General features: G+C 39.7%; 1 protein-coding gene across 2 annotated transcripts in view; it reads right to left on the reverse strand.

Annotated features, from left to right (window-relative positions):
• The window catches only part of GRIA3 (glutamate ionotropic receptor AMPA type subunit 3), a 415135-nt gene that overhangs the window by 274637 nt on the left and 114245 nt on the right, over positions 1-26253 (reverse strand). For both annotated transcript variants that reach the window (XM_051788568.1, XM_051788560.1), the window contains exon 3: positions 16036-16151. The gene's annotated coding sequence lies outside the window, so the exon portion shown is untranslated. The remainder of the gene's footprint in view (positions 1-16035; positions 16152-26253) is intronic.

Raw genomic sequence — 26253 nt, forward strand, 5'->3', positions numbered from 1 at the left:
GCAGCAAAGTGGAGGGACCCCCAGCCCTGCTCTGCAGTCTGATCACTGAAGGCACCTGTGGAGCATATTTGCTAAGGAAAGCAGTAGAAATTTAATACTGATTGCACTGTTGCAAGAAACAGATAATATTCTTCTGTACAAGTCCTGGATGTTTGTGTTCTGGAGAAGATGACTAGTGAAGATAATCAGCACTGAGCTACAGCTCCTGTCGAACTGAGCCAAACCCCCCCAGAGAGATGTCTCTGTTTCAGACTGGCAATAGGATGCAGTAAGGAAGTTGTTATCTAAAATTAGAGATATTCAAAATCTGATAAGCTCTGCAAAGGTCCTGTTTGCTTCATTTACACTCCTAATGTGTTGGATCCATACTCTTGATCTGTGAGCAGATATTGACGCTAGGTAGAAATAATTCTCACTGGAGTAAAGCACAGAACGTTTGCCTCCTCTTGCCATCCTGGAGTTTACATGACATGCAGAGATTTGGTACACCTATCAGAACTTACAGAAATGTGTGACAACCCGTTCCTGCATTGATAAAGTACATTAGGTCATTAGGTGCCTAAAATCAGATGGAGAACAACAGGAATGAGAGGAAAGAACAAGCTGCTGAAATGCTAAGCTTAGCTGACTCAGACAGGTTCCCTGGTAACAAAAGCAGTTACATTTATAAATATGCTGCAGCCCCCACAATATGGATTATTTCCCATTGTTTTTAAAAAATGACTTCTTTAAAAATAAAGATTAAAAAAAAAAAGGAACTTTTCCAAGATATACAAAGAATTATTTTCTGCCCCTTTGTTCACACTGAATTATCCCAGGACTATTGACTCTGAGAAATGAATTGCTCACTGTGACTATAAAGGGAGTAAAATCTCCCCACTACCATTAAAATGAAGATATCCAGCTTCTACTCTCACCTTTAGGTTCCTTTTAAACGAAGCATTTCTAATAAAAATATTCTGCTTATTTAGTGCAGTATATAAAAAGGCAATAAAGTCCAAGGTTGTAGATGCTTTTACATAATTTTAATTTATAATATAATAAAAATACACAATACCTAAAGTACTGCTAAAAATGAACTTTCTTCCTCTCTACTTCAAGGTAAGTTTTAAGAACCCTATTCACATTTGGATAACTCTGCATTTATTTTAACTTCTTTATAAAATGGCTATCAGACTGAACCATATAAAAAATCTTACTTTTGTACAAAACCCAATCTATTTTTGATACCACTATTCTCTCATATCTGAGTCATATCAGTCACGACAGCTGTCAACACAAAGCTGTAACTCACTCTGAAGTCCTCAAATGTATATAAACTTCATTATTGGTGGCTTAGATCCATACACTGGAACCCCAGGGAATAACAGATCTAAGTTTTAGAGAATATGTTTTAGGGCTAAGAATCCAAGTACTAGTTACCTACCAAAGTAATGACAGAAATTAAGGGAAATGTTGGACAAGATTTGGTTGGACAAGTTGCTGGGCCATCTTGTCTAGGTGGTGCTTTTGCCAAGAAAGGTTGGACCAGATGATCCTTAAGGTCCCTTCCAATCCAGGATTCTAAGATTCTATAATTCTGTGATGTGAATTCCAACATGAATTATCAAGCCCAGTGTTAAAACAAAACAACAAAAGAAATACCCAAACCCAGAAGAACCCTATAAGTTAAATTTCTCCTCCAACTCCTGTCTCTTTCTAAAATTAAAAGACTGGCAACAAAACACAAGAATCACCAAGTCAGAATCAAGCAACTTCGTTCCCCACCTACACAATCCTTTCCTATGGAAAAGAGATGCATCTGTTCTGTGCTTTCCCCTTCTACCTTGCACCCCAACTTTCCTCACTGCATCTCTCCCTACTCTCTTCAATTCACTGAGCAAAGCAACAGCTCATGTCCCTGAGCAACAGCTCTCACTGATTACCCAGTGCTGCTGCTTTTCTGGTTTTTTCCATGGTTCCCTCAATCCAATTAATTCTATTTCTTCTCCCAGCTGAAATCCAACACCTGCCCATTCCCCAGCTCACCATTCTGCACCATAAGGATCTCTTTTGTCTTCATTCTTGCACATACCTATCCTCATGCTCCATGATCCTTGCAGTCTCTACTTTCCAGTTCTAGCACTGCAAGGAGCTCCTGCGCTCCTTCCCCTGCCTCTTCCCACTTCTGTTCCAGTCAGACTGGTATCAGCCTGCCTCTGCCACAGATGTGTTACTAGAGAGGTCTCTGGCTCTGGGAAGGTGGGTGCTTTCTGCTTCCATTGGTGTCTGTGATCAGACAGCTTTCCTGCACAGCACGACTGTGACAGGTGAGCCTGTACAGACACTGGAACTGAGGAGGCACCACAGGGCGCAGTTCCTGCTCACAATTACTGTGCAATCAGACCTTGCTTCTTCTTGTTCTTAAGCACACGGTGAAGGAAGAAGTGGTCTAAGCAACATGTAGGACACTCCCAACTGGGATTAGCTAACTCCCAGGCACCAAAAGAGGTTCAGTTTTAGGATTCCAGGAAGATCCCAGAGCTGCACCCAGCTGGGTCTGCAGCACCTACCTGGTGAGAGCAGCCAGAGCCTGTCAAGGAAACCCAGAACAGCCCAGTCACTTGCTTATTAAAAAAAGAGCCTATCACGGTACATAGTTTCATTCAAATTAAATATTACAACTTGAAAACGGGGATTTAAAGCTCTAAAATGTTTCTAAAATTTTTTATCTAGTTGGATGGAAGGAATTTGCATATGCAAGCCCTAATCTCGTGCTCTGGAGCAGACAATATTGCAGAAGAGAAGGCAATTAAAAAGCGGGTTCCCAGAGCATTTTAAGAGTTCTCCTGTTTGCACACTTCCATTTTAAAGCTGAGGTGTTTACAGCAGCTCAAGAACATTCAGGGCCAGCAGCTCAGGCAGAGAGGGACTGGGCAGAGCAGAGCAGGAGTTTGCTTGGCAGAGGCCAGCCCAGCATGGTGGGAGCAGAGCTGAACAGCCAGACGTGGCTGCAGCTGGAGGAAGCCAGAGGCTTTCCCAGCTTCGTGCTTAGAGACAAGAGAGTTGCTTCAGCACAGGGCAAAGTGATTACACAGTCACAGGAGAGACCTGGTGAAAGCTGGGGTGGGTGGGAGTAGCCCAGCCTGCTGTGTCAAGGCTCACACATGTAAGACCATTCGGTGTGGGGAAGCAGAAGGTCTGCAGACAACTGAGAGCAAGAGACTCTGGCTTGAAGCCAGGGTTTTCAATTTGGAGGAACTCAGGGAAGGAGGGGGAGGCTGAGAGCACCTGCAGGAGCACTGCTGAGCAGCCTCACTCAAGGCAGGTAACAAGCCTGCTCCTGAGGAGAAAGACTACTGGAAGATAGAGATGTTCATGCACCAGTTTCAGGAGCAATGTGCAGCAGGACTCATACAAAAAAACAGCCTAAATTTTAAGGCAAAAAGGCATCAGCACAGTAAGGGGAGGCCAGTGACTGGTCTACCCCATCAGGAGACTTGTGTGTCCCCACACTGAAGAAGCAGAGGCCCTGGATGCAGGAGCAAAGCACATGGCAATGGAGTGAGACTGCAAATCAGTGGTTCAGATTCCAGGGTCATAAGGGTGGTTAAGCACTGGGAACAGGCTGCCCAGGGAAGTGTTGGAATCACTATCCCTGGAAGTGCTCAAAAACACGCAGATGTGGCACTTAGGGACATGTTTTAGTGGTAGACTTGGCAGTGATGGGTTAACGGTTGGACTCGATGATCTTAGAGGTCTTTTCCAACCTCAATGATTCTGTGACTCTAAGGGAAACTAAAATGCATCAGCAGCATCTGCTGTCACAGCAAAGCCAGGTTTTGTATTGTCTACACTCATTCAACTTTTCGTTTTCCTCTCCAAACACCAGTCACTTCAGTGAGCTAACTGGTGGTGGTAAACATGAAAAAATTGCTACTTTGTACAGCAATTTGTCACAAACAGCTTGTAATTATTGCAGGAAGAACATGAGGACTGAGTGAGAACAGATTGAGTGAGAAAACACTGTAGATGGTTCAAAAGAAGTACCTGAGAAACTGACACAAAATATGACAAGCTGGAACAAATCATCACGACTTCTAAAATCCATCCATCTCATCAGTGATCAGAAAGAATCATGGGAATGGTCCTGGGATGATCAGAACCTTTCACTCAGACTTGGTTTATTAAACATAAGACCAATATTTTATTAAAGTGCTACTGCTGTGAGACGCCCTCTAACAAAAACATTACTCTATTCCTTGGAGAAATTAGAAGAATCTTGCAAAATGTTCAATAAAATAGTCATATTTCTGAGAAATCTCCCATTCCCACCAAGTTACTAAAGTAACTAAAGTTACTAAAGCACTGTTGGTATGGAGCAGCAGTCAAGTTTTGCATTCAGATGTTTTCACACTTTATAACTTGGTGCTTTAAGATTTATTCATCTTTTTGTTTTGTGTACGAGACTGTAAATTTTTTTTAAATCTGTTTCGTGTGCTAAGGAGGAAAACTGAAAGAACAGAAAAATTAAAAGGCCTTCCATGGGAAAGGCTTTTGCTACACTCTTCTCCTTTCAGAAATATTCTAGCAAAAATCCTCACTCTCTCAGGCAACAAACCCCTGAACTCTGGGGCACAGGCTGTGAGCTCTCAGTAGCCGAGTCTCACTGCAGCCCATCTGCTGAGGGTCGGGGAGGCACAGGTCAGCCCACAGCAAGGAAATCTGGCAGAGCTCTGAATGACTTTCATTTAACACATCTAATCAAAGAACTGCAAATGAATGAATGGCAGCTGCTCAAAATGCAAAACACCCCTGCCCATCCAATCCAACCCTTCTAAACTGGAAATTTGCAACCCAAAGTGCAGGACATGTTCAGCAGCTGCTCCCAATATGGGGAGTGAGCAGGGCAGGGTAAGTCCTGCCCGTGCTTTTGGAGACTGGTGCAAACTGGTGCAAACTGGTGCACTGCCTCACTGATTCCTCACAACCCAGACTCGTGGCATGGCTACTGTGGGAGGGGATGTGAGCCAGACTCTTACTCATTCCTATTTGCAAGCATGGGTGCATGCGAGTCCAAAACTGCCTCACACTGAGCTATTTAGAAGAATGAGAAATATGCTTAAGAAAAATGACATTTGAGAAAGTCACAATCTGTTTGCCAGTTTTTCCTCTTCCTCTATCTATTAACAGCAAGTGTCTTATTCACCGCCCAGTCTTTGCCTTCTTTTTCTTCTATGTGAGTTTCCATTTCCTTTCAGGCTTTAGAGCATTTAAGGGACTCATTGATTTTTCTATATAACATATTAATCTTTAAATTGCCTTAATATTCGCATCACTGTCAAAAGCAGAAATTCCTTTGCTGGAGTCTATGGTAGTGCCAGAAAAACTTTAAATTTAGCTCAGTACACATACATATATTTTCCCTACTTCCCACACATAAAAGCTGCACATTCCAGTTGGAAGCCCCTTTAAACTCTTTAATTACACAGGTTATTTAGTCTGGCTCTTTCCTTTCCGATTACTTTTTAACTAAATTAAATGTCTGCCTCTTGCTGTCCTTTGTACATTAGCAGGCCCATTATTGATTTTTATTATCTTTCCAAAGAGAAGTTTTTGCAGCTGATTGCGATTTACACCGTAAGCAGTTCACTTCTGCTGAGAATTCCTGCTGCCACTGAGACCACTAAAGATGGTTCTCTCACAGCTCAGCCATGCCCAGCACCGAGCAGGTATTACTGCAGACATTCCAGAGCTTTGCAATGGGATACAAAGATGAATACACAAATGCTTCTCTAGCATAAAGAGCACAATGATATGGCTTATTTATGAAGCACTCTTACACCAAAATAGCTCCTCCTGGAAGTTTATCATTTAGCAGCTAGCTCCCTGAAGAGGTTCCTATTTGCTCTCCAGTCTGCAGTGATGTTTGTAGAAGAAAACACGTTGCTTCTTTTTCCTCACTTGCCATCCATGTAGAGAAAAGGCAGGGAAAGGGAGAGAATGAGGGAAACAAAAGTAGTGAACGCTTTAGATAACGTTTGGCCTTTTGACAGCCCCAGAGATGATCATGAAGGGGCTGACAAAGGATGCTCAAGCCCAGAAGAATCAGGATGGTTGCTCACCAATGCAGTGCTTAGAATTACCTGCAATCACTAAAAGGAACAATTCTCAACAGCCACAGACCAGATTTTCTTTTTCTCTCTTGGGTACATCTGAACAGCAAAGCTCTACACAGCAAGTTGCTCCAGTGATAGCTCTTGTTTATGATACATTCCTACCTGAATACTTTAGAGACCTGATTTCTCATTGATTATGGTACTTCCCACTACTAGCAGCAGCATCAGAGCTGAAGTATCAGAGACTCAAACAAGAACAAAAAAAAGCATCAAGTGGCAACACTGATTTGTTTTACCCTTACATTACACTTTTCCTCAGCTACAGTTCTGAATTCCCAAAGCACTGCATAAATGGTCAAAACCAGATGAAAATGAAAACATAAATTGATGATTCAGAAAGAAAGCTGGAGTGGAGCACATTTCAGTTTACAGTGGTTTACAGTGGATTGAGAAAATAGCTACCATTAAAATAAATACAAAGCCTCTCGTCAAGCCTACTAAAAAATCCAGAGAATGCAAGACGAGGCAGGAGATTATAAATCTAGTTACTGAGAATATACAGCATATTACACTAATTAGGACCTCTGCATTTCTCTCAAGTATCTATGCAGTTGAATAAAGACATATCTCAACAACAAATTAAACTGTTTGGCAATTTAGGCCTTCACAACCTATGGGACTGACACAGTAGCATGCAAAGATCTCTGTTTAAATTGATCAGTATGGATGTAGACAAATCTACTTTCTACTCTGTAAGACTAGAACCTCATTTTAATCAGGGTTGTGGGTGCCACTGTGATAGTCACAGAATAATTGCAGTTGAATATGGAGATACTGGGTGTAGTTACAAACCAACCAGTCAGGTAACAATTGTAGAGTGAGTGCAATGGCATTTACCAAAACACCACTACAGCTTCCACAGTGGCACCAGACTTCCAGCTGAGCAGCACTCAGCCTTTGGCTAGAAATAGCCAATGTCTAACAGCCCTACCAGTGCAAGTTCTGAACAAATGCTGCTCACAAGACATGCAAATCACAATGATCACAGTATAAACAGGAAATGTAATTTTGGTTTTTTCTGCAATATAAATGTGATATCTATGCAGTCACCCCCTCAAACCTACGGCCTGCAAATACTGCTCTAAATCCCAAGGGGGTAAAAAACCCAACTAACATTTCTTCTCCCTGCAGAATTTCTAGAGTGAAAACAAATGTCAAAGGAACTTCTGTTACTGTTCCCCAAATCAGGCAGATCCTCCTCCCTTCTATCACAGCAGTGACGCTTTGCTTCGCTGTCGACTGCACCTTCAGCGACACAGAACAGAGACTGTGCCCTGAACTGCAGGGAACAAACACCTGTGGCTGAGCCCAGTCATTAGAGCACAACCATCAGGGAACCTGTAAAATAATAGTTCTAGAGCATCTTCAAAACATACTAATGAAAGAGACACTGCAGTCCATCACCATTCTCTCTTTATCCACTTCTGTTCCATTAGTAGTGTTTCCATGTCATTTCCATGTCCTACCCAGTTTTTATTGCCATGTTGGAAAATTTTCCTCTTTTCCTGGTAACTGAAAACTTGAGTGCATCTAACCCAGTGGAGTTTTGCTATGTACCCCAGATGACAATTCACATATTTAAGTAATGTGATGTCAAAAGGTCAAAGGCATCACTTTGCACATACTGACCTCTGTGTTAAAGTTAATCAGATCTGACAGGGGGGCTGGGACATATCATGTCACATTTCATGGCAGACCTTCCTTAACTCTCTCAGCAGCCACCCCTACCTCTCTCCAAAGTAAACTCAGTGCCCAAATTCAGATCAGCACATTTTTAACTGAACCCCCACAAGGATTGTGACCCTTGGGCCATATCCAGGCCAGAGGAACAGGAACAAAATGAAAGTACAATTTTCAAGAGTGGTCTTCAAAATGTGACAGGTATGTTTTAAAGTAATTTCTTTCACTTGGTATTTGAAATAATTTAGAATAATCTAATCTTCAGCTTTTGAGTCAGAAGCATTTTAATGCCTTCTGAACTACTACAAAGAAGAGGTCACATTCCATGGGCAGCTTTTCCTCTACTGGAAGAATTTGCCGTGTTGCAGGGTAAAATTGTCTGCCACCAAGCTCTTACTGTTTCATAGAACCTGATTCACAACACTCTGTTAGTAACCTTTATTAAAATTGCATCAGTCATTTCCCCTCAAAAGAGACGATATATGCAGCTTTTCATGCTACACCAAACACTGGAAGAACAAGATAGAGAGACACATACGAATTTACATAGAGATTGCAAGCTGTTGTTCCAAAGTAATTCTGAAGTGGTGTGCCCTGTGTGTAGGCATTTGATCTGATCACATTTCTGCATATTGAGTGTAACACGTACAAAATCTATAATTGGAGTCTGTTTTCTGAAAAGAGATAAATGACTTCTTTCTGTTAAAGGAGAAAATGGTGCATTTCTGGACAAGGTCTTCCAGGCCATTTTTTCCATGTAAATTGAGTCTTTTATTTTATCCAGTACATATTTAGAATTGATAACAATTTTAAAAAGAAATGCTTAAAATACCTTCTCCATTTTAAAAAGCTTATGCTTCTTTAAAGATATCTTTTTCTTTATGATTTTTTCCTCTGAAGTGTAAACACGTATTTTACTGCTCACTTAAGGAGCATTTATATGTTGGGATTGATTTGTCATTCCATACCTGCCTGCATTAGTTTGTCACTTCTGAAAAACACCCCTATTTTGGGGGGATTCAGACTAGGTTCAGTTTTTCTTAGCACTAGCTTATGTTTTTGCTAGTCTATATACTTAGAAGACTTTACTGCATTTGAGATGGGAACATCATAAGAAAACACTCCCTGTACAACTCTGAACTGCCCAATCAATCAATTCCAGTGTTCTCTAGTCTTCACAAGCACTGAAATTCCAGAGGAAAAATAAAGAAAAAAATTGATGGATTTTGTTTGGGTTAAGTTTTAAGTTTTAGTGTCAATTTTCTCTGGCTGGACAGATCAATTTTTCTTATGAATTGCTCATGTCCTCTCAGTTCATTTCATTCTAGAGTGCCTAGTTCCCCACAAACAGCCCACTCAAAGCATTTCACTACTTTTTCTACTCCCAACCCAAGATGAACATTTTCCAAGTTTGCTGCCTTTTCATGAAAAGTACAGAGGAATGAGAATCTAAAAGCAGACCTCATGTTCCCACTATAAAAGTTCAGATCACAAGTGCTGTACTTCTCCAAACTCTAAACCTAGCAAAGCCAAAATAGGAAACAAATTGCCACAGCAATACAAAAACAAACAAAAGTATGGAATACCAGGAGTCTAACGTGTGAACACTTCCTACTGCAGTCTGTAGCAAGAAGGGCTCTGGCAGCAGATTGGAAAGCAGAGTAATAAAAAAAAAGGACTAGAATTAGATGATTCCCAGATGAGATTGCTGTAGATCCAAAAGTTAAGCTGAGTATACAAGGACATTAATGTAAGCTTGGTAAAACCAAGAGTAGAAAGAAGCCATCTCTTCTCTTTACTGCCAGCAAGTACAGTCTACAGTTTTACTAAACTCAAAGTATAACTGCATGTGGGAACTCCAGGTAAATCCTACATGAGCACAGAAGATGTGTGCTCCATGGGCAGAGCAGCAATACATCAGAGTTGATGCTGCACTGCACCAGCACCCCTTCTGGAAATGGCAAATTGTTGCAGATGTTGACAATGGTGAGGTCTAGCTCCAAGCTGGCCTCAACCTTAACATCTACACCCCTGTTGCTGAAAGAACACATGCTCAGGACCCCACTGATACTCATCAGTCAGGAGTAAGGTGTGGGAATCCAGCAGTGCCAAACCACAGCTCCTTGCCCAGCAGTGGCACTCTGGCAGGTCATCAGCCTCAGCAGCCTCTGCTTCACCCACCACTAATCCCCTGGATCAGAGCAAACCCCATCAAACAGGGGCTCCCACTCCACACATCACCCTGTCAAACCATGCTGGACTTTTGCATCCTTCTCGGAAACTTAAACATGTTTTCAGGCAGCCAAACTGCAGCTCCTCCTCTTGCTAACTGTGACCTGACTTAAAATAACCCCAAACTCCCAGAGCGCGACAGCACATACAAAAGCAGAAAAGAATGAGAGCCTAATGGCAATGCAGACTCTTGCCAGCAGTCAGCCTTTGGTTTTTACTTTACTACCCCTACACCCAATCCTGACCCTACAGCACACTCACATAAGCCACAGCCTACCATGTTCAGAAAACTCTTGCCTTCCACAAAAATAAAATGAAATAAAGTGACTGACTACACAATCCAAGGACTATTAACAAACTACAGGTACCAAAAGAACGGGGACCAGGCTCACAGATCTCTGATGTTGTTTCACCAGGGACAACTGCTTTGTTCCTGTAAATCACAGCGCCCGCCCACACGGCACCTGCCCGCCCGCCCTCTACACCAGTGCAGGCAGTGAATTCCAGAAAAAAGCCACTGTCTGTTCCTTCTAATCACTACAAACAGCCTCTTCATTTCTCTGTCTGTCCTTTGAAACTGTTGTGGTAAGAACGCTGCCCTCTTGGAAAGAAGGAATTTTCCTGCCTTTGTTTTTCTGAGAGTAAAGCAGCTCTCACCGGGTGAGGTGCAGTGAGGTGCCTGCTCCCCACTGCACACCCATGGCATGGCCTGTCTGGCAAACAGCTCATTCTCACACCTCTTGGAGCTACAACAGAGAAGAACAAGATGCATAAAAGCAAATGGAGATAATCAGCAAGAGTTTTGAAAAGTAGAACCACACATAAATCATATGTATGTGTCTGTATTTTTAGTGTATATATATATATATATACACATAAATGCATACACACACACAAAATGGGCAAATAAAATAACAGAATACGCTTTATATTTCAAAGGATCTATTGACAAAATTTTATATTTGCCCTTAAATGCTTGCCTTTTCCATGAATTTTTATCAAAAGTTAAAGTATATATGTTCACAGATGATGAAGATGCTGAAAACCAGCAGTTCCTCTTATCCCTATTAGTCCACAAGGTAATATCTTGGTCAAAAAAAATTTCCTGGAGCTTTCCAGTTCTGTCAGAAAGCCTAGCTAAAATACCCCAACCTCGTGCTCTTTCTCTTGTCCAAAGTCTGAAAGTATTTCTTGCTGAAATAGGTTGAGCTGGAAGGCAAGAAGGGCTTCAGCTCATTGGGCTCACGGGACAGACATCCCAGCACGTCTGGCTGTGTGATCAGCTGCAGAAGAATACCCTTAAAACACAGTAAGTTTAAGCTGTTTTGTTTGTTGGGCCCAGAGGTGTGCAGGAGTGAAAAAAATATTATTGTGTCTAATACATGATTTACAGACAACAGAATTGTAACAGATCCAAGCTACTCAAACTAGCAAAGCAATTGCACCCAGGCACATCTTCAATAAAGAAATATTAAAAACCAGAGGAAAAGCGATCCTTTTTGTGTTTCTCAATTAACTTGGTATTTGAATATTGGCCTTTATTTCATTCTGTTTCCATTATTTCTGAGCGTTAAAAAGGTCTTTGTTGGCATTGGGACTGTGATATATGAACCTCGGCTGCTCCTCACATTTGGTATCATGTATATACCATTCTAACTAATAGGACAGACATGAAAATCAATGTCTCCACTAAGAACTAAGACTATCTAAATTGACCTATGACATGCAGCAAAATAAACATTTCTCATCATTTTCTAAAATGCATTCTGTGTTTTCCAGCTCCACAGTAGTTTGCACATTGAAAATATCTAATGTTTAGCTATTATATTTGTGGGGAATGGTAGAATAAATGAAGTATGTCTTCCTTAGGACATTTTAATATCAGAGATAAATTTATGTTTTCCAGCAATACAGCTATCAGGGACTTAATTTTGGTTGTTTCACATGCTTTAAAAAATTCAGACCTCTGGAATCTCACATTTCATAGTCAAAACTGATGAGCCATCACACAAAGACAGCAGTCACTTTCAAAGTTATAGGCTGCTAGCTATAAATTGCCAAATTATATTATAAATTATGAATTCTTTTCTATTCATGCAACAGGACAGAGCCCCTTCTAGCATAATAATCTAATAACAATTGATACAACTGCTTTCTGTATATTTGTCCTTCCAAGGTTAAAATTAGTCCTTGTCTGCTCACATTCATAAAACTTGCCTTGTCATGAATTTGGGAGTGTCTGTTGGGCTCCTCATTCTCATCAAAACTGAAGAATTTTGACTGTTCATATTGCAGAAATTTGAGCCCTCGTAGCTACCTGCTGTTGCCAGAGCACTGCTACTCTGATGTGAAGCAGTGCCCTCCACCTCCCAACCTCACTGAAATATTTATTTCTCTGAACATCAAGACAGGCAGACCTGTGGTTTCTTGCTGATGAATAACACATTTGAATCTGTTTGCCAAACAGAGTCCACAAACTTCATCTGTAGACTCTGCCACGTGACACCTACTGAATGTTTTTGAAGGCATCACAGAGAAGAAATATTGGGCTCTCAGCTGGTTTCTTTTGGTGTGCAGTTTCTTTGAATTCTAGGTTAAAGATTTTGGCAGCAATTTGCAAGTCTAATCAGTCAACCACACGTTAGTTGACCCAGATTCATGAAGGTACATTTGAGCATAACTCCTTCTCCAGGGGAGGTTCAGAATAGATATTGGAAAAAAAAGGTTTTCACTCAGAGAGGGGTCAGACATTGGAATAGTTTGCCCAGGGAGGTGGTGAAGTCACCATCTCTGGAAGTGTTCAAATGGCATCTGGATGTGGCACTTGGGGATATGGTTTAGGGTGGTTATGGTAGCATTGGGTTAATGGTTGGACTCAATCTTGAAGGTCTCTTCCAACCTTGATGACTCTGTGATTCTGTGACTACAGGCTAGAGGTCTACATCCAGAAAACACCTTCCCAGGAACAACTCTGCACTACTTAAAAAGAAAAAACTTCAAAAAAATGTGTTGAAAAAAATTAACGGGCCAAATTCAAGAAATATTTCCTTTCATCCACTTCTCAGAGAAAAAATGTCACTAGTTCACAGTTTTACAGATACAACAGGCCAGAAGAGGAGTAAAGATGCCCAGAAATCAAATCGTGCTGTACACACACGGGAAGAAGACAATGTTCCAGGTTCTACAGTTCAGCACAAAAGAACAAATGAAAAACCATTTGCCAACAATTTGTATGCCAAAAATGAGAAGCCATAATTATAGGATTGCAAAGTTCTATGTATGTATTAGAGGGAAGAAGAAAAAGGTAAATCTTCAGCTTGCTTAATATAATAGTTCTTCAATAAATGGACCTATTTAAAGAACATCACTGTTCTGTTTTGCTGAAGAAAAGCAGTCAACTGCTTTCTATAATTACAACCAAAGAAAAATTTTATACCCCATTTCAAAAGCAAAGCTACATGAAGAGCAGTAAAACCCTGAAAGAAATCTTCCCTGTGAGTTCTTTCAAGGGCATAGGCTAAAGATTAGCATTTATCTGAAGATACTCACTCAGAGAAAAGGGTGTTTTCATCTGAGTATTGCAGGTCAGATTCTTACTAATAAACATGCACCTGACACACCATGTCCTGTAATCTTCCCTCCACCCCACACTGCAGCCCTCATTTAAAGTTTCTGTCTATTCATATAGACTGGAGGGAAATTGAAATCCTTTGCTTCATTCTTAAAAAGCTTCTAAATACATATTTCAGCCAAAATCCTTTCTGCTACATGTACCTCTTCAATAACTGTTGCTCCTCCACACTTCATCTCACATCTCTGCCTCCTCCATTTGAGACAATCCTATGCTGGAACTAAATTAAGAACTTGAAAAATGCAAATGAAGTAGGCAAATGATTTATTGCAGGACCAAGAATTTAAACTAATAGAACAATACAGCACTTTTTGATCAATCTACAATGCCCCACAGGCAGTTTTATTTAAATCGAAGTGTTATCTAAAATAAGATGAAGAAAAAGTAATTCAAAAGTATATTCTAGAAATATTTTAAATTGGCTTTGTAGAGACACAAGTGTACTTGCTTTCTGCTGCATTAATACTGATGGGCTGATATGGTATCTGCAGAAACCAGGCAATTAGAGCACTAAGGGAGAGTGCTCACAGGACTCATTGAACTGTAGCATAGTTAGAAAAACAATATTAAATAGTCTGAGATGAGAGAAGTTTAAATAGTCAAGATACTTATACGCAGAATGATTGTTGATGCTTGTAATCAAGATTTCTAAAGACTTTACTAATCAGATGTTTTAAATCTAAATAATTGAATACATGCTGTCACATTATTAAATTATCCTCCTGAAATAGAGAATTTTTTATTCCATTTAATGAAATCTGCACCCTGCTTTAGCCTAGGGCTTCCCAACAACTCATTCAAAATACAGTAAGCTGAAAAAAACCATCAGAACCCTTAACAACCACCCCAGAACAGACCTGCATCTGTTCCAAAACACAGCAAAGTTTCTGGGGCTTTGAGGGTCATATTCAGTGGGTTTGCAACAATAGAATTCTTCAGAAAGTATTTGGATTCTCTTATATGGGTGCTTCCTTTTCCAAAGCAGCATTACTTACTAGGAAGAAAATTAACATTTCTACTGCAGCTTTAGTCCTCTCTAACTCCACAGTTATTCTACACACAGGTAGAAGATAGTCCTTGTTTTAAACATGAGTAGAGTCCCAAAAGAGCAGACCCCCAGCAGGTCTGCTTCACTGAAATAAGACTCTTGCCACAGACACACTGCATCAAGAGAAGGAGTTTGCATTGATGCTCAGAGAAAAGAAATGTGAAAAATTATGTACTTATTTCTGGGTGCACTACAGCTCTAAATATATCCAGTTTTACCCAGGGAAAACAAGTATCCTGACTCCTGCAGTTGTCTAGATTTGGGATCATCTCCCTACCTTGCTGCATCAGCCCCCTGTTCTGTATGAAAAGGATGAATTATAAAACACTGTAAACTCTGTACTGAAGATGGTGTTCAAACTTGTTCACTTGCAAAATACACAGCACCTCTTCAAAATGCATGTGCTAATGTGGAACTGGTGAACACTTGCTCCTTCTCATTTGTCCCAAACAGAGAATTCACTTTTCAAAAACCCCCCAAAAAACCCAATCCCAAACAAACAAACAAACCCCCCAACCAACCAACCAGCCAAACAAAAATAGACACCCACAAAAACCCAAACAAACAAAAGACTCCAAACAAAAACTAACAAACAAAAGGTGAAAAAAAAAGAAAACAAAAGAAGAAAAGCACGCCCTGCTTCTTCTGGGAATAAGGCTTTTTTAGTCTGTAGTTCTTTCCCAGATGCCTTAATATTGTTCAAAAAGAGCCAGAAATCAAAATATATTTGGTCAGTAACTCTGATAACTTATTAATACTGAAAAATGAAGAAACTAGAATAAGAGACATTTGACAAATGACAACCTACATTTATATGTACTTTATCCTATTATTAGCACACTTTAGACCTTAAAACAAAAAAAATCCTGAAGAAACCTTAAATCAGGATTGTAAATTTAAACACCTGCAGATGTGAGCTCTGACGTACAAATTCGCTCCCCAGCTCTTCCTTACTCTGCTGATTCACAGGCAGACCCTCTCAGGGAAGGATATAACTAAAATCCTTTTCTCTCATCTCTCCAAAAAATGCAACTCAAGTACAGGAAATCGTTACCTGGAGCAGAATTTCAGGGAGTCAGATAACAACCCTGGTATTCATCTCCCTCTTCCCAGAACTTTTTTAAAGGTCCAGTAAGGTAAAAACACTCAGCTGAGGAGCTATTACATCATACACTTCTGAATCACTACCTACACCACAGGGAAGCTAAATCCTAATAGGAAAACAAAAATTAGGTGATAAAATTTCACATAAACTTATTGCCAAAGAGTCAAGTTCATCATCTTACCCTTCTGGTGTGAGCAGAGATTTGCAGGAGGACTGACAGAGGCTGTGGAATCCCTCCATTCCTCAGGTAAGGAATGCCCCATTATTCAGCTTCTTCAAAGAACCCTTTTTTTGAGCCTACAATGAAACACAAATAAACAACTCAAATCAGACAACATGGTTGAAAGTATTGATAAGAGACACACAGGATAAAATGAAACAATTCCATAGCAGAGAAGGGAGCTCAGTCTCTCCTAGTTGGCAACTGCAAGGTGGCAGCGTAGCCTTCATCCCTCAGTGACCCCTGTTTGCCTAAGGAGATGCCCAAGGGAGGAAGACTGCTCAGGTATCTGCCTTGGGAAAGTCATTTGTAAGAGTTTACCACAGAAAACAGTTCCAGAGGCCCTCCTTGGGCAAACCTTCAAACTCTGGAGCATTCAGAGCCACACTGCTTTGGTGCTGCCTTTCTAGGTTTAACAGAATCTCAGAAAGATTCGGCCTCTCCTTGCCTGAATTCACTCTGTAACTCCCCTTTCCAAGGGGGACAGAGTCATCAGCTTCCTTAAATAAAATAGCGATCAGACTCCTCAAATACACAAATGACTTTTTACTAGAATCACCTTGCACCTGTAAAAGGGTAGTAAATCAGCAGAGAGGTAAAATCCTCTCCCCTGCCCAGAGTGCCTTACAGGCATTCTTGGGTAGGAAACACATTTCCTGGAGCTGATGCCTGAAACTCCAACCAAACTGTTGTGATACACAGGGTGAACAGGACAGCTCATGACTGCTGACTGGGACCAGAAAACAGTGGGGAAGCAATGAGTTGGGGGTGAATGACCCCCAACCTCCCTTTCTAACACCTGATTAAATTATCCTTTAATCAAATTGTTCTCTGCTGAACAGCAATTACAGAGCAATGTGTGTGTTTATCAGCTACAGCAGGTCAAATATGTGCCATGAAGATACCGTTGCTGCCACTTAGGTATTGCTTCCCTAAAATGCAATATCAGTTAAATATTTATGAACCACCTTTCTTTGAACCTTGGTTTGCAACTGCAAAAACATTCTTGAAAAGAATGGATCCACTTATGGAATACATTCAGTTGTGCCTTGGGATGTGAGATCAATAACATGCAAAATGTCACATTTTGTCTTAAGCTTTTGCTTCTAGTAGTAAATGAACTGAGACCATCTTTAGGCCACATATTTCCAAAGTAACAATTTGGTGACTCTTCATTGCTCTGAAGTATCACACTCCAGGGACAAGAGTTTCTCTTATAAAAGTCAGCATCCCACCCAGCAGCAGCTATGGAAATTGGTCTGGAGAGACAAAAAGACTGCCGAGTAGAAATCATTCTTCCTAAAAAGAATTGGAGATTTTAGTAGGAAAATAGGCAAGATACAGGGAAGTCTCACACTACTCATGATATAGCTGTTCTTTTTTTCTTCCAAAAGCATCATATTCACTGAAAAAGTTATCTCCTTTCAAGATGTCTGATAACACATTCTCCATTAAATTCAAAATTACACAAAAAAAACCAAACAAAAAAACCCCCAGAAATCCCACCTTAAAACCTGTGTCCCGAACCAAAAAACCTCTACAATAAGGCAAAACAACTAAAGTCTTGGAGGAAATAATGCAGTTTCAAAGGAAAACTTGTTAATTTTTTTCTTCCTTCCTCATTTCTGATAAAACATTTGCCCTTAGAAGCAAAATTCAAATATTCTTATGAGAAGAAATGCAGGTGATTCTTACAACAAGCAGATGTTCTGAAGAAATTTCTTTTAGTACAATATGACAGAAATTACTTAGCAAACTGATTGACTATGTAGCATGAGTGCAAGGAAGCACTGCCTAAATTTATGCACTGGTCTTTTTTCAAATATTTTTTTTTCTTGTGGATGCATAGTTTGCTCTTTTGAATATCCCTTGTTTTATCAATTGTCTTCCCATAGGCTTAATTCTCTCTCAGGGCTGTAATGTCAGTAAGTTACCTAGATGCTGAAAGTGCAAGAAAACTTTGACATTTAGAAGCAAGCTAATTATTTTGCTTTAGTAAATGTTCTGAAAGGCTGCAGAAATTAGCATCTTTTAGTACAAAGAAGCCAGTGGTCTGGACAAGGAAAAGAAACATAATGCACTATTAAATACAAGGCAAATATTTTAATTAGCAAATTTTTATTTTTTTGGGAGGTATTTTATCATACTAATTATTTTTTCATTGTCTCCTTTGTAATGGGATAATTAATTTTCAAAACCTGCTAAAATATGAAAAGAAATATTCCATTATTTTATTTTTATGGAAGAGTTTTGTGGTCTAAGCACTGTTCTCCTGATTCTATCAGATACAGTCTTTTTACTTTTCTTGGTCCACAAAGAGCACCAGAGTCATTTCCCCAGCCAATTGTTCAGTCTTGTGTTTCTTGCCACTGCTTTATCCAGCTCTGCTGCTCCATCTCACACCTTTCTTGTGCCTGTGCTGAAAGCAGCAGAATCTGGGACTTGTGAAGGGGAGCTTAATACAAAACTTAACTATGTCTCTGATAAACCATGCCATGCACCACTATGTAAAGTGCTTTATAAACATTTAAGTTTTACAATCTATTTGATGAAAGCATCAAAGGACAGGCCAGGGGTGACTCCACTGTTCCAGCACGAGGCTGAACCCATGGGGCATCTGAACTTCTCTACTTCATGTTGCACTCAATGTCCCATGGCTTGAGCCACCATGAAAACTGCAGCAGTGAGATCCAAGCACTGCAGCAGGGATGCCACGTTTTTTCAGGGCTTTGTGGTGGTTTTTGGGGGGTTGTTTGCTGATTTTTTCACAGAGGCCCATCAGCACATGGCTAACCAGCTTCACACCAAAATCAGTAAGAACCTGAGACGTGACCACTGAGGCAGCTCCTGATGCATATGAAAGTCCTATCGTTCCAGCCCAATTCAGAATGCTCCATCTGATTGGACTGCTATCATAAAATCATGTTAGACCAAACTAAACTGATTTCGTACACAGAGATTTTAAGATGACCTTTTCTTTGATTTTTAGTTTCAAGTAGAAGTGTTCAAAATGTTGAGAGATTATTTCCAGAGAAGAAAAATTGACTCTCCCCAGAAATTGATTTGAATCAGTCAGATTCCAGAAGTTTGCATTTTATTTTTACAGGCTTGATGCTGCCATATGCATACAAAGTGATTGATTCAGTGGATTTCTGTGCTCCAAAATCTTACAAATTGCTGAATTAAGTCAATATTCATGTCAGATACGGTAAGAAAAAGTAAAATAAATATGTATACTGTAACCTATTGCTTCAAGGGATGCTGAAACAGAAAAGAATAAGTGGAGGAGACCAATACAAATGTCTCCTCACAGGAGCAATGCTTATCAAAACCTCAACATAAAAGGGAAATATCCTTGAATATAACCTTGTGCATTTGTCAAAACTTTATTAATTATTACTCTAAAACAAAGCAATTGAATCATTAAGCATCTTTTGCCTAATTTCCCTTTATGGTTCAGCAGTTGTCAGCCTCTGTATTTCAGCTTTCAAGTCAAGAATATATTCTGAATAGAGGAAGTGAAATCATTCCCACATCATAACTGTAAAGCAAATGCTCTGTTTCAGGAGAGACTCCATTCTATATTTTTAAAGAAAATGTTAAAGCCCATCCATGAAGATCACTTCTAAATCAGATAATTTATAAACTCACATTTGCAGGACCCAGATTTTTGATTCTTTAATCATGAGGGACTCTTTATCACACAGATGTGTGCAAAGCAAACTGACCAGTAGCCCAACCTTGGGTCTGAAGGGATGAATCACATGAGTAGCCTTAACTTCTTAACTGGGTAATTTGTATCAGTGAAGGAAAAAAGTAAAAATATTAAAAGCACATCCATGAATGCACAGACTTTGACAGTTGTCAGGGTACAACCAGCATTCACTCACACACTGCTGCTGAATGAAGGAATGCTGCTTCTCTTCATTTGCTGCCATCAGAACAAGTACCCAAAAGTTTGGCCAATGACAGTGCAAATGAACTAAATGAACTAATTGAATGAACTAAAAGTTCAGGTGGGCATCCCCAGCCAGTGGGGACAGATGCCCAAGGCAGATGCAGTGAGTTAACCCTCAGCACATGGGCAGCCTGAACAGCTGGACAGATGCTGAAATTTCATGGAGAAAGTAAGCTGGGTATCACACAAGGTAAGGACTAGAGGCAACATGTACAACAGATGTAACCAGGTCCCTCAAGCAAGGGCATGGTTGACCTTCAAGTTCACTTTCTCTGCTGCAATATAACCAGAACTCGTCAGAGCTGATACACCCACTGCAAGCAAACCCTGCTAAGAAGTGTTCCAAATTCAAGGGGGATGTGCATGAGGTCTAATTAACCCTCACTTAATTTAAGATTTGGTCCTTTGTGGTGAAACACTGTAGGCTGTAAGCATTTCAGGAAGCAATGGGACCAAGTGACAAGGTACTAAGCATTCTCTGACAGGCCTGGGAAAGGGCTGAAACAGAACTATTTTGAAATGAGAGTATTCCCTACTGACCTTCCTTTCCAAAGCTGAGACTTTAATCAAGATCACAGCAATTCACATGGAAAGAATTTAGATATTGCTTGTCTGACTTTTACCTTGGCAAACAAAAAGAAAACCAAAAACAAACTGAGCAACTGAGCTGACTTCTACCATCTGTGTCAATTCAAGGGCAACGCTGCCTTTCTGGAGTTGTAATCATTGTATAAAGGTAAGGCTAAGATTTGTTGTCTTCAAGGAGCATGTTAAATGGCAGATTTTATCTGGGCTACAATAGCAATTGCTTTCACCCTGCAAGACAAAAGATGCTTCCTGAAAGAAAGGACCTGCTTTCCCCAAAAATGAGACCTTAGCTAACAAAGTGCATGAAGAGAAGAATATCATCAGTGATGTTCTCTTTCTGGTTTGCCTCTCTAAGTATTGGAATCCTTATTTCAGTGTTCTTACAGTCAACCTTACTCAAATCATACCCCGAATTTTCAGCATTACAAAGTTGCAAATTCAGTGTTTACAGCATTGTATGAGATAAAGAAAATGTCTAGTGTATGCACATATCCAAAATCCTGTCTCCAGATGTCTGCAGGTGACTCCACAGGAAGCTGAGATGTGCAGTCCCTGTACCTGTGTGTACCTGTACCAACATGTTCAGAGTAAGATTTTCACACAGCAGCTTGGACACAGAAGAAGTTTTGGTCTTCAATAACTCTAATTAGACAATGGAAATGAAACCTGACATTCTGCAGTGGAAATGCCAGGAAGAGTTAAATTAGATGTCAAGTGTAGAAGAGTCTATTCTAGACTCATGTTGATTTATAATTTGGGGGGAGTTGGCAGTAGATAAGCACTCAGTCACTCCAGGGCATAGCTATCTTTTCTAGAAATCCTTTGTTCTGGAATTCCAGTGGGAGATTTTCCTTGAGATTACGCTTTTAGGTATGACAAGCAGTGCTTCCTACTTTCACTTGAGTCAGAAAAGCTAATATGCAAATAGTCAGAAATTAAATCCAAATCATTGACAAATGACTATTTCTGAGAAACTTGAAGTGAGTTCATTCTCCAGAAAATAAGCTGCTGAGTGCTAATCTAATGCTTTAAAAGACCAGCCTACCCAGGCAAAGTAGGAGGATGTCATTAATAAAACACTAGCATTTTGATTTTTCTTTAAAGAATGTGCTCTGAGCTGAAGAACACATCTTTAAATCCCTGTAGCAGAGGTGGGTCATAGAATCCCACTTGCCTGGAAAGAACACAACAGCTTCCTAATTCCTTAATTCAGGGCAGAAGTTACAGGAGGACAGCATAACAAAATGCAAAAATCTCCCCAAAGCTTAGCCAATATAAAGGTACAAAGGAGTAAAAAAAAATGAAATAATAAAAATTATGCTTTATTCCATGAGTGGAATAAACTTCAACTTCAGGATAAACTTAAAAAATGGATTTCTAGGTGCTCATAAAAATAAGTGCATTCAGGAAAACCTTTTCTGATACATATGAGAAATAACAGTGTGTCCAGCTTAAGTGTTATATAGATGTAAGACTACATCTATATGACTACATTCCACTAAAAGCATGGAATCCAGGGTTATTAACTTCTAACTCAGTCTTCTGGATGTGCTACACTGCAGTACACAGGGTCTTTGAGTCAATCTCAGAAATGAAAAATATGTAAACATCTTATTTGCTTGTCTTTAAGTTTGCAGTGAAAATGAGGGCTGACTGAAGAGCTACATTGAGGTCACATTAAAATGGCAATTGGAGAAAAGCAGAATAATGAAGAAAGACATACAAGAAAACAGCCCAAAGATCATGTGCAGAATGAGGGCTGCCAAGATAAACATGCCCACTCAGAAACTGGGTCTGGAGGTTAAAATGAAAAATTACATGACAGAATCATATAATGTGTGCAACTCTGATCCCCTCTCACTCCAGTACTATTTCAGAAATTATATACAAGGTCTGGAAATGGTTCAGGAAAGCACGACAGGAATGGGCAAAGTTAGGAACAGCTGCAAAACCTGTCAGAGAGGAAGGGACAAGGTCATTCGTGGTGTAGAGCAGATTTCAATTGAACATAAAAAAAATAGAGTTAAGGAACTTCAGGCATACACAAAGTTCACATGGGTTTTGATTTTGCAAGCCTTTACTGCAGAAGATAAAGTTACTGGCTACTGCCAGAAACAGGACACTGAGCAAGGCAGACATCTGGTGAAATCAAGCATAAGCTTTGTCCTGCTTTTAGATAAATACAACTGGTGAAAATTGCCATCATGACTATTTTATGGTAAATTTGGAGTAGCAGAGTCATTTGGGAGCTGATCCTAATTTTCTTTCAGCTCAGATTATTTGACATAAATTCCTTGACTCCCTTCAGCCAGCACATTTCAACATTACTCCACTTTAACTGAATTGTTGCCTGGTTGCTGAGTCATAATGTATTAAAATGACCACAGATTTTTAAAAAAATGATAAAAAATTAATAGTCCTCTTCCAACAAGTTTCTAACAAAGTTGCTTTAAGCAAGAGCTTTTCAAGAAAGTCTGGACTCAGCTGGCACTCAGTTAAGTATTTCCAATGAGCAAAAGTAGAAGTATGACCAGCAAAAGTACTGTCGAGTACTTTTTGATTTGACCAGGACTGGCTGTGAGTCAAGTAAAAAGACAGACAAGAATATTCAACATCTTTCCACAAATGGCAACATGAAATTGCAGATTATATATAGCCTTGCCCAGAGCAGGTGCTGCTATTCACACACACCAAGTACACCGAGCAACGGGCTGTGTTACCACCTCTCAAGGTTTCCAGAAAATAATTAACCTTGAGCAAAAATTTAGGCAAAAATAAGTACGAACTGTGAATATAACTTTCAAATGTAAATAACCAAAAAATTTCAGTATATCCTCATGTAAGAGAACTCTCAGAACTCTAAATTTATGTGAGATCACATGGATCAATATGGTAACATGTAATAGAAATGAAGATAGCAGAGGTTGAATACATTTCCCTTTCACTTCAAAGCCCAGATCCTGTGCTGAGCAGTGTTTGTGTGTGTGCTTATCAGTTTACTTTTCTAACAATACCTGGGAGATTGCAGAAATAATTTCTGTGTTATGTATGCAATGGTCTGAAGTTCAGACAGGATCTGTATAAATATTCATAAATAAATAGTCTGCGGGAAAACAAGGAACTTCTGAGACTTCAGAAAATGTGAATAATTTTTGTTGTCAGTCAAGTTGCTAGTTTTAACTTCTTCCTTGGTCCAGTTTTCATGTTACAAAACACAATACTGACAAATCTGAAGCAGATGTAAGTTCATATTAATTACAAAAATAATCCTACAAACCGATTTTTTTGCAAACTTGAAAAAAAATAACAAATCTCATTTGAAAAATAATTTCTAAAAAGAAATTATTTTCTATTATTTTATTTTTATTTTAATTTTCTACTATTATTTTATACTCAACCTTGTATTTCTTTTCTTACAAAACGAAACTTTACTGCAGTTGAACATTTTAATTAAATCTTCACTGTTTTTTCCAAAAATTTTTCAAAATTTTCTTCAGAAGTTTCAAAATCAATTGTTGCTTGTTATGATGTCCACCCCCAAAACAAAGATATGGAATTTTTCATAAAGAAAACATTCTGAGGTTTGAGCAGCCAGAGTTTAAATCTGCACTCAAAATACATAGTGGAAGATTGTGGAAGAACATCAATGTTTTTATGCTAATCTGCAGGAATCAAAAGAAAAACAAATGTTCCCAGAGTATTCTTTGAAATTCTCCAGCTCTTTTAAATAGAGTCCTTCCTCAAAGTTTTAAGCACAACTGTCATAAGCTGCATTGAGTCAGTATTTCTACTGTTAGCACATGGTCCTGGGGACTTTGAGAGGTTCAAACCCGAGCAAGTAACTTGCCTACTCATAACATTTCCACAAATGGCTCTGGCAAGTGGTTTTCTGTTACAATGTGCAAAGCCAGGTTGTGCTGAACATCTTGTGTAAGGCAATGTGTAAGGTTATAGAGGTCAGGGAGGATTAAATGATGCTGCTGTTAGGAAACCATGATTCAACTGAAATGCTTTGCTGGAACCCTTTTATTCAAGTGAAAAATGGCAGCTGCAAAAGCCTTCTCTGGTTCAAATGTTTGGGCACAAAGAGGGCAGGAACAAACTGCTCCCTTGTGCTACGGCCTCTGTTCCTTTGCTCTGCCTCTTGCACCCTGGTGGGTTACTGGGCACAGGGCTGGAGACATTCTGGGGGAACAGCTCACAATCCCTCCTACTGGAACTGAAGCATTTGGAAGAGTAATTATTGATGAGAGCAGGGAATCCAGTCCAAGTCCCTTCGGTATGTGAGTGTACTAGACTGTTGTGGGTAGTGCTTCACTCCTTTTTAGAAACCCCTCTGTCCCACCTAGAACTATAACTGGCAAAGCCTAATCAACAGGGGGTGGCAGACCAGAAGAGAGAGTTGCTTTTATGGGAAGCAAAAACCAGCAAAATACATCCCCTGTTAAAAACAAAATCCATGACAAACCAGTCTGACACCTACAGAAAGCTGAAATCCTGGCACACAGTTACTGAATGCTCTACTTACAAGAAGTACGGAATTCTGACTAGAAAAGTAAGTTGCTGTGTGGGATGAAACTTAGGAAGGATTTTTCTCTGGCAGGTAAGCCATGTCAAGGCAAGATTGCTAGCAAATTTTCTTTTGTCTTGCTTCAAAGTTTGATGTATATATGTTAGTCAGTCTTTAATTTACCTAAGCAGCACAGCTGGCTAAGTGTGGGAGGCTTTTGCATACTTAAATACTAGGAGGAAAGAAAACTTTAATACTGCCGCTGCACAACAATAAAAATAATAATTTAGAATTTCTCTAAGGACATTTAGGGTGGATGAACAACTTGTCATTGTCAAAAGCAAAAAATTAACACTAAGCAACAAAACAAGTTTTCCTATACTTTCCAATTAATGTCAATTTATGAATTCCCAAACAATATAGACAAACATATTTTATTCAGCTATTTATTTACATACCGTGGAAGATCCTCTCAGCTGCTAGATGCCTTAATATAAAAATAAAAATCATAACCCTAAAACCAGTACAGTGAGCCAAATAAAATAAAACTACCAGCCAACAACTCTGACCAAACAATCTTATCCCTTCTGACAGCTAAAAAACCTCACTCTACACATTCTGGGTGCTTTTCAAAAAGCTGGACTCAGCACTTGCATTTGAAGCCCAGTCTCACCAAGCTCAGTTTGAGGGGTGAAGGACATCCCAGACTACAGAGACACTTCTGAGCAGGGAGAAATCAGTGTGAGCATTTCTGGCAGCGCAACTGCAGCCACGCAAGGGGCTGTATCTAAGCCCTTGTTTCAAGAAATACACATCTTTTTACCAATCCCTTATATTTCAACCAGCAAATATCTCAGAGCACTCCTGCAACCTGCTCACAGAGAATAATTCTACCAATTGATCAGGTTGTCCTGTTGTTTTGGTGCCTGTTTGCCTGGATTTTTGAGACACATTTCACAGCACACAACACCTCCACCTTTAGGCACCAAACCCGAGGTTGGCAGCAATGAAATGCAGCAGGAAATGGTTGCAGCCTCTGAAGTGACTGGTCCATGTTTATACACAGCCAAGACAGGAAGTGCCATTCATTCATACCTTCCCATCCCAGCTTTAAAATAGGAAA

Source organism: Manacus candei, unplaced genomic scaffold, assembly GCF_025592945.1.
Source record: "Manacus candei isolate 608988 ecotype Guabito, Panama unplaced genomic scaffold, ASM2559294v1 h1tg000003l, whole genome shotgun sequence".
NCBI classification, from domain to species: domain Eukaryota; kingdom Metazoa; phylum Chordata; class Aves; order Passeriformes; family Pipridae; genus Manacus; species Manacus candei.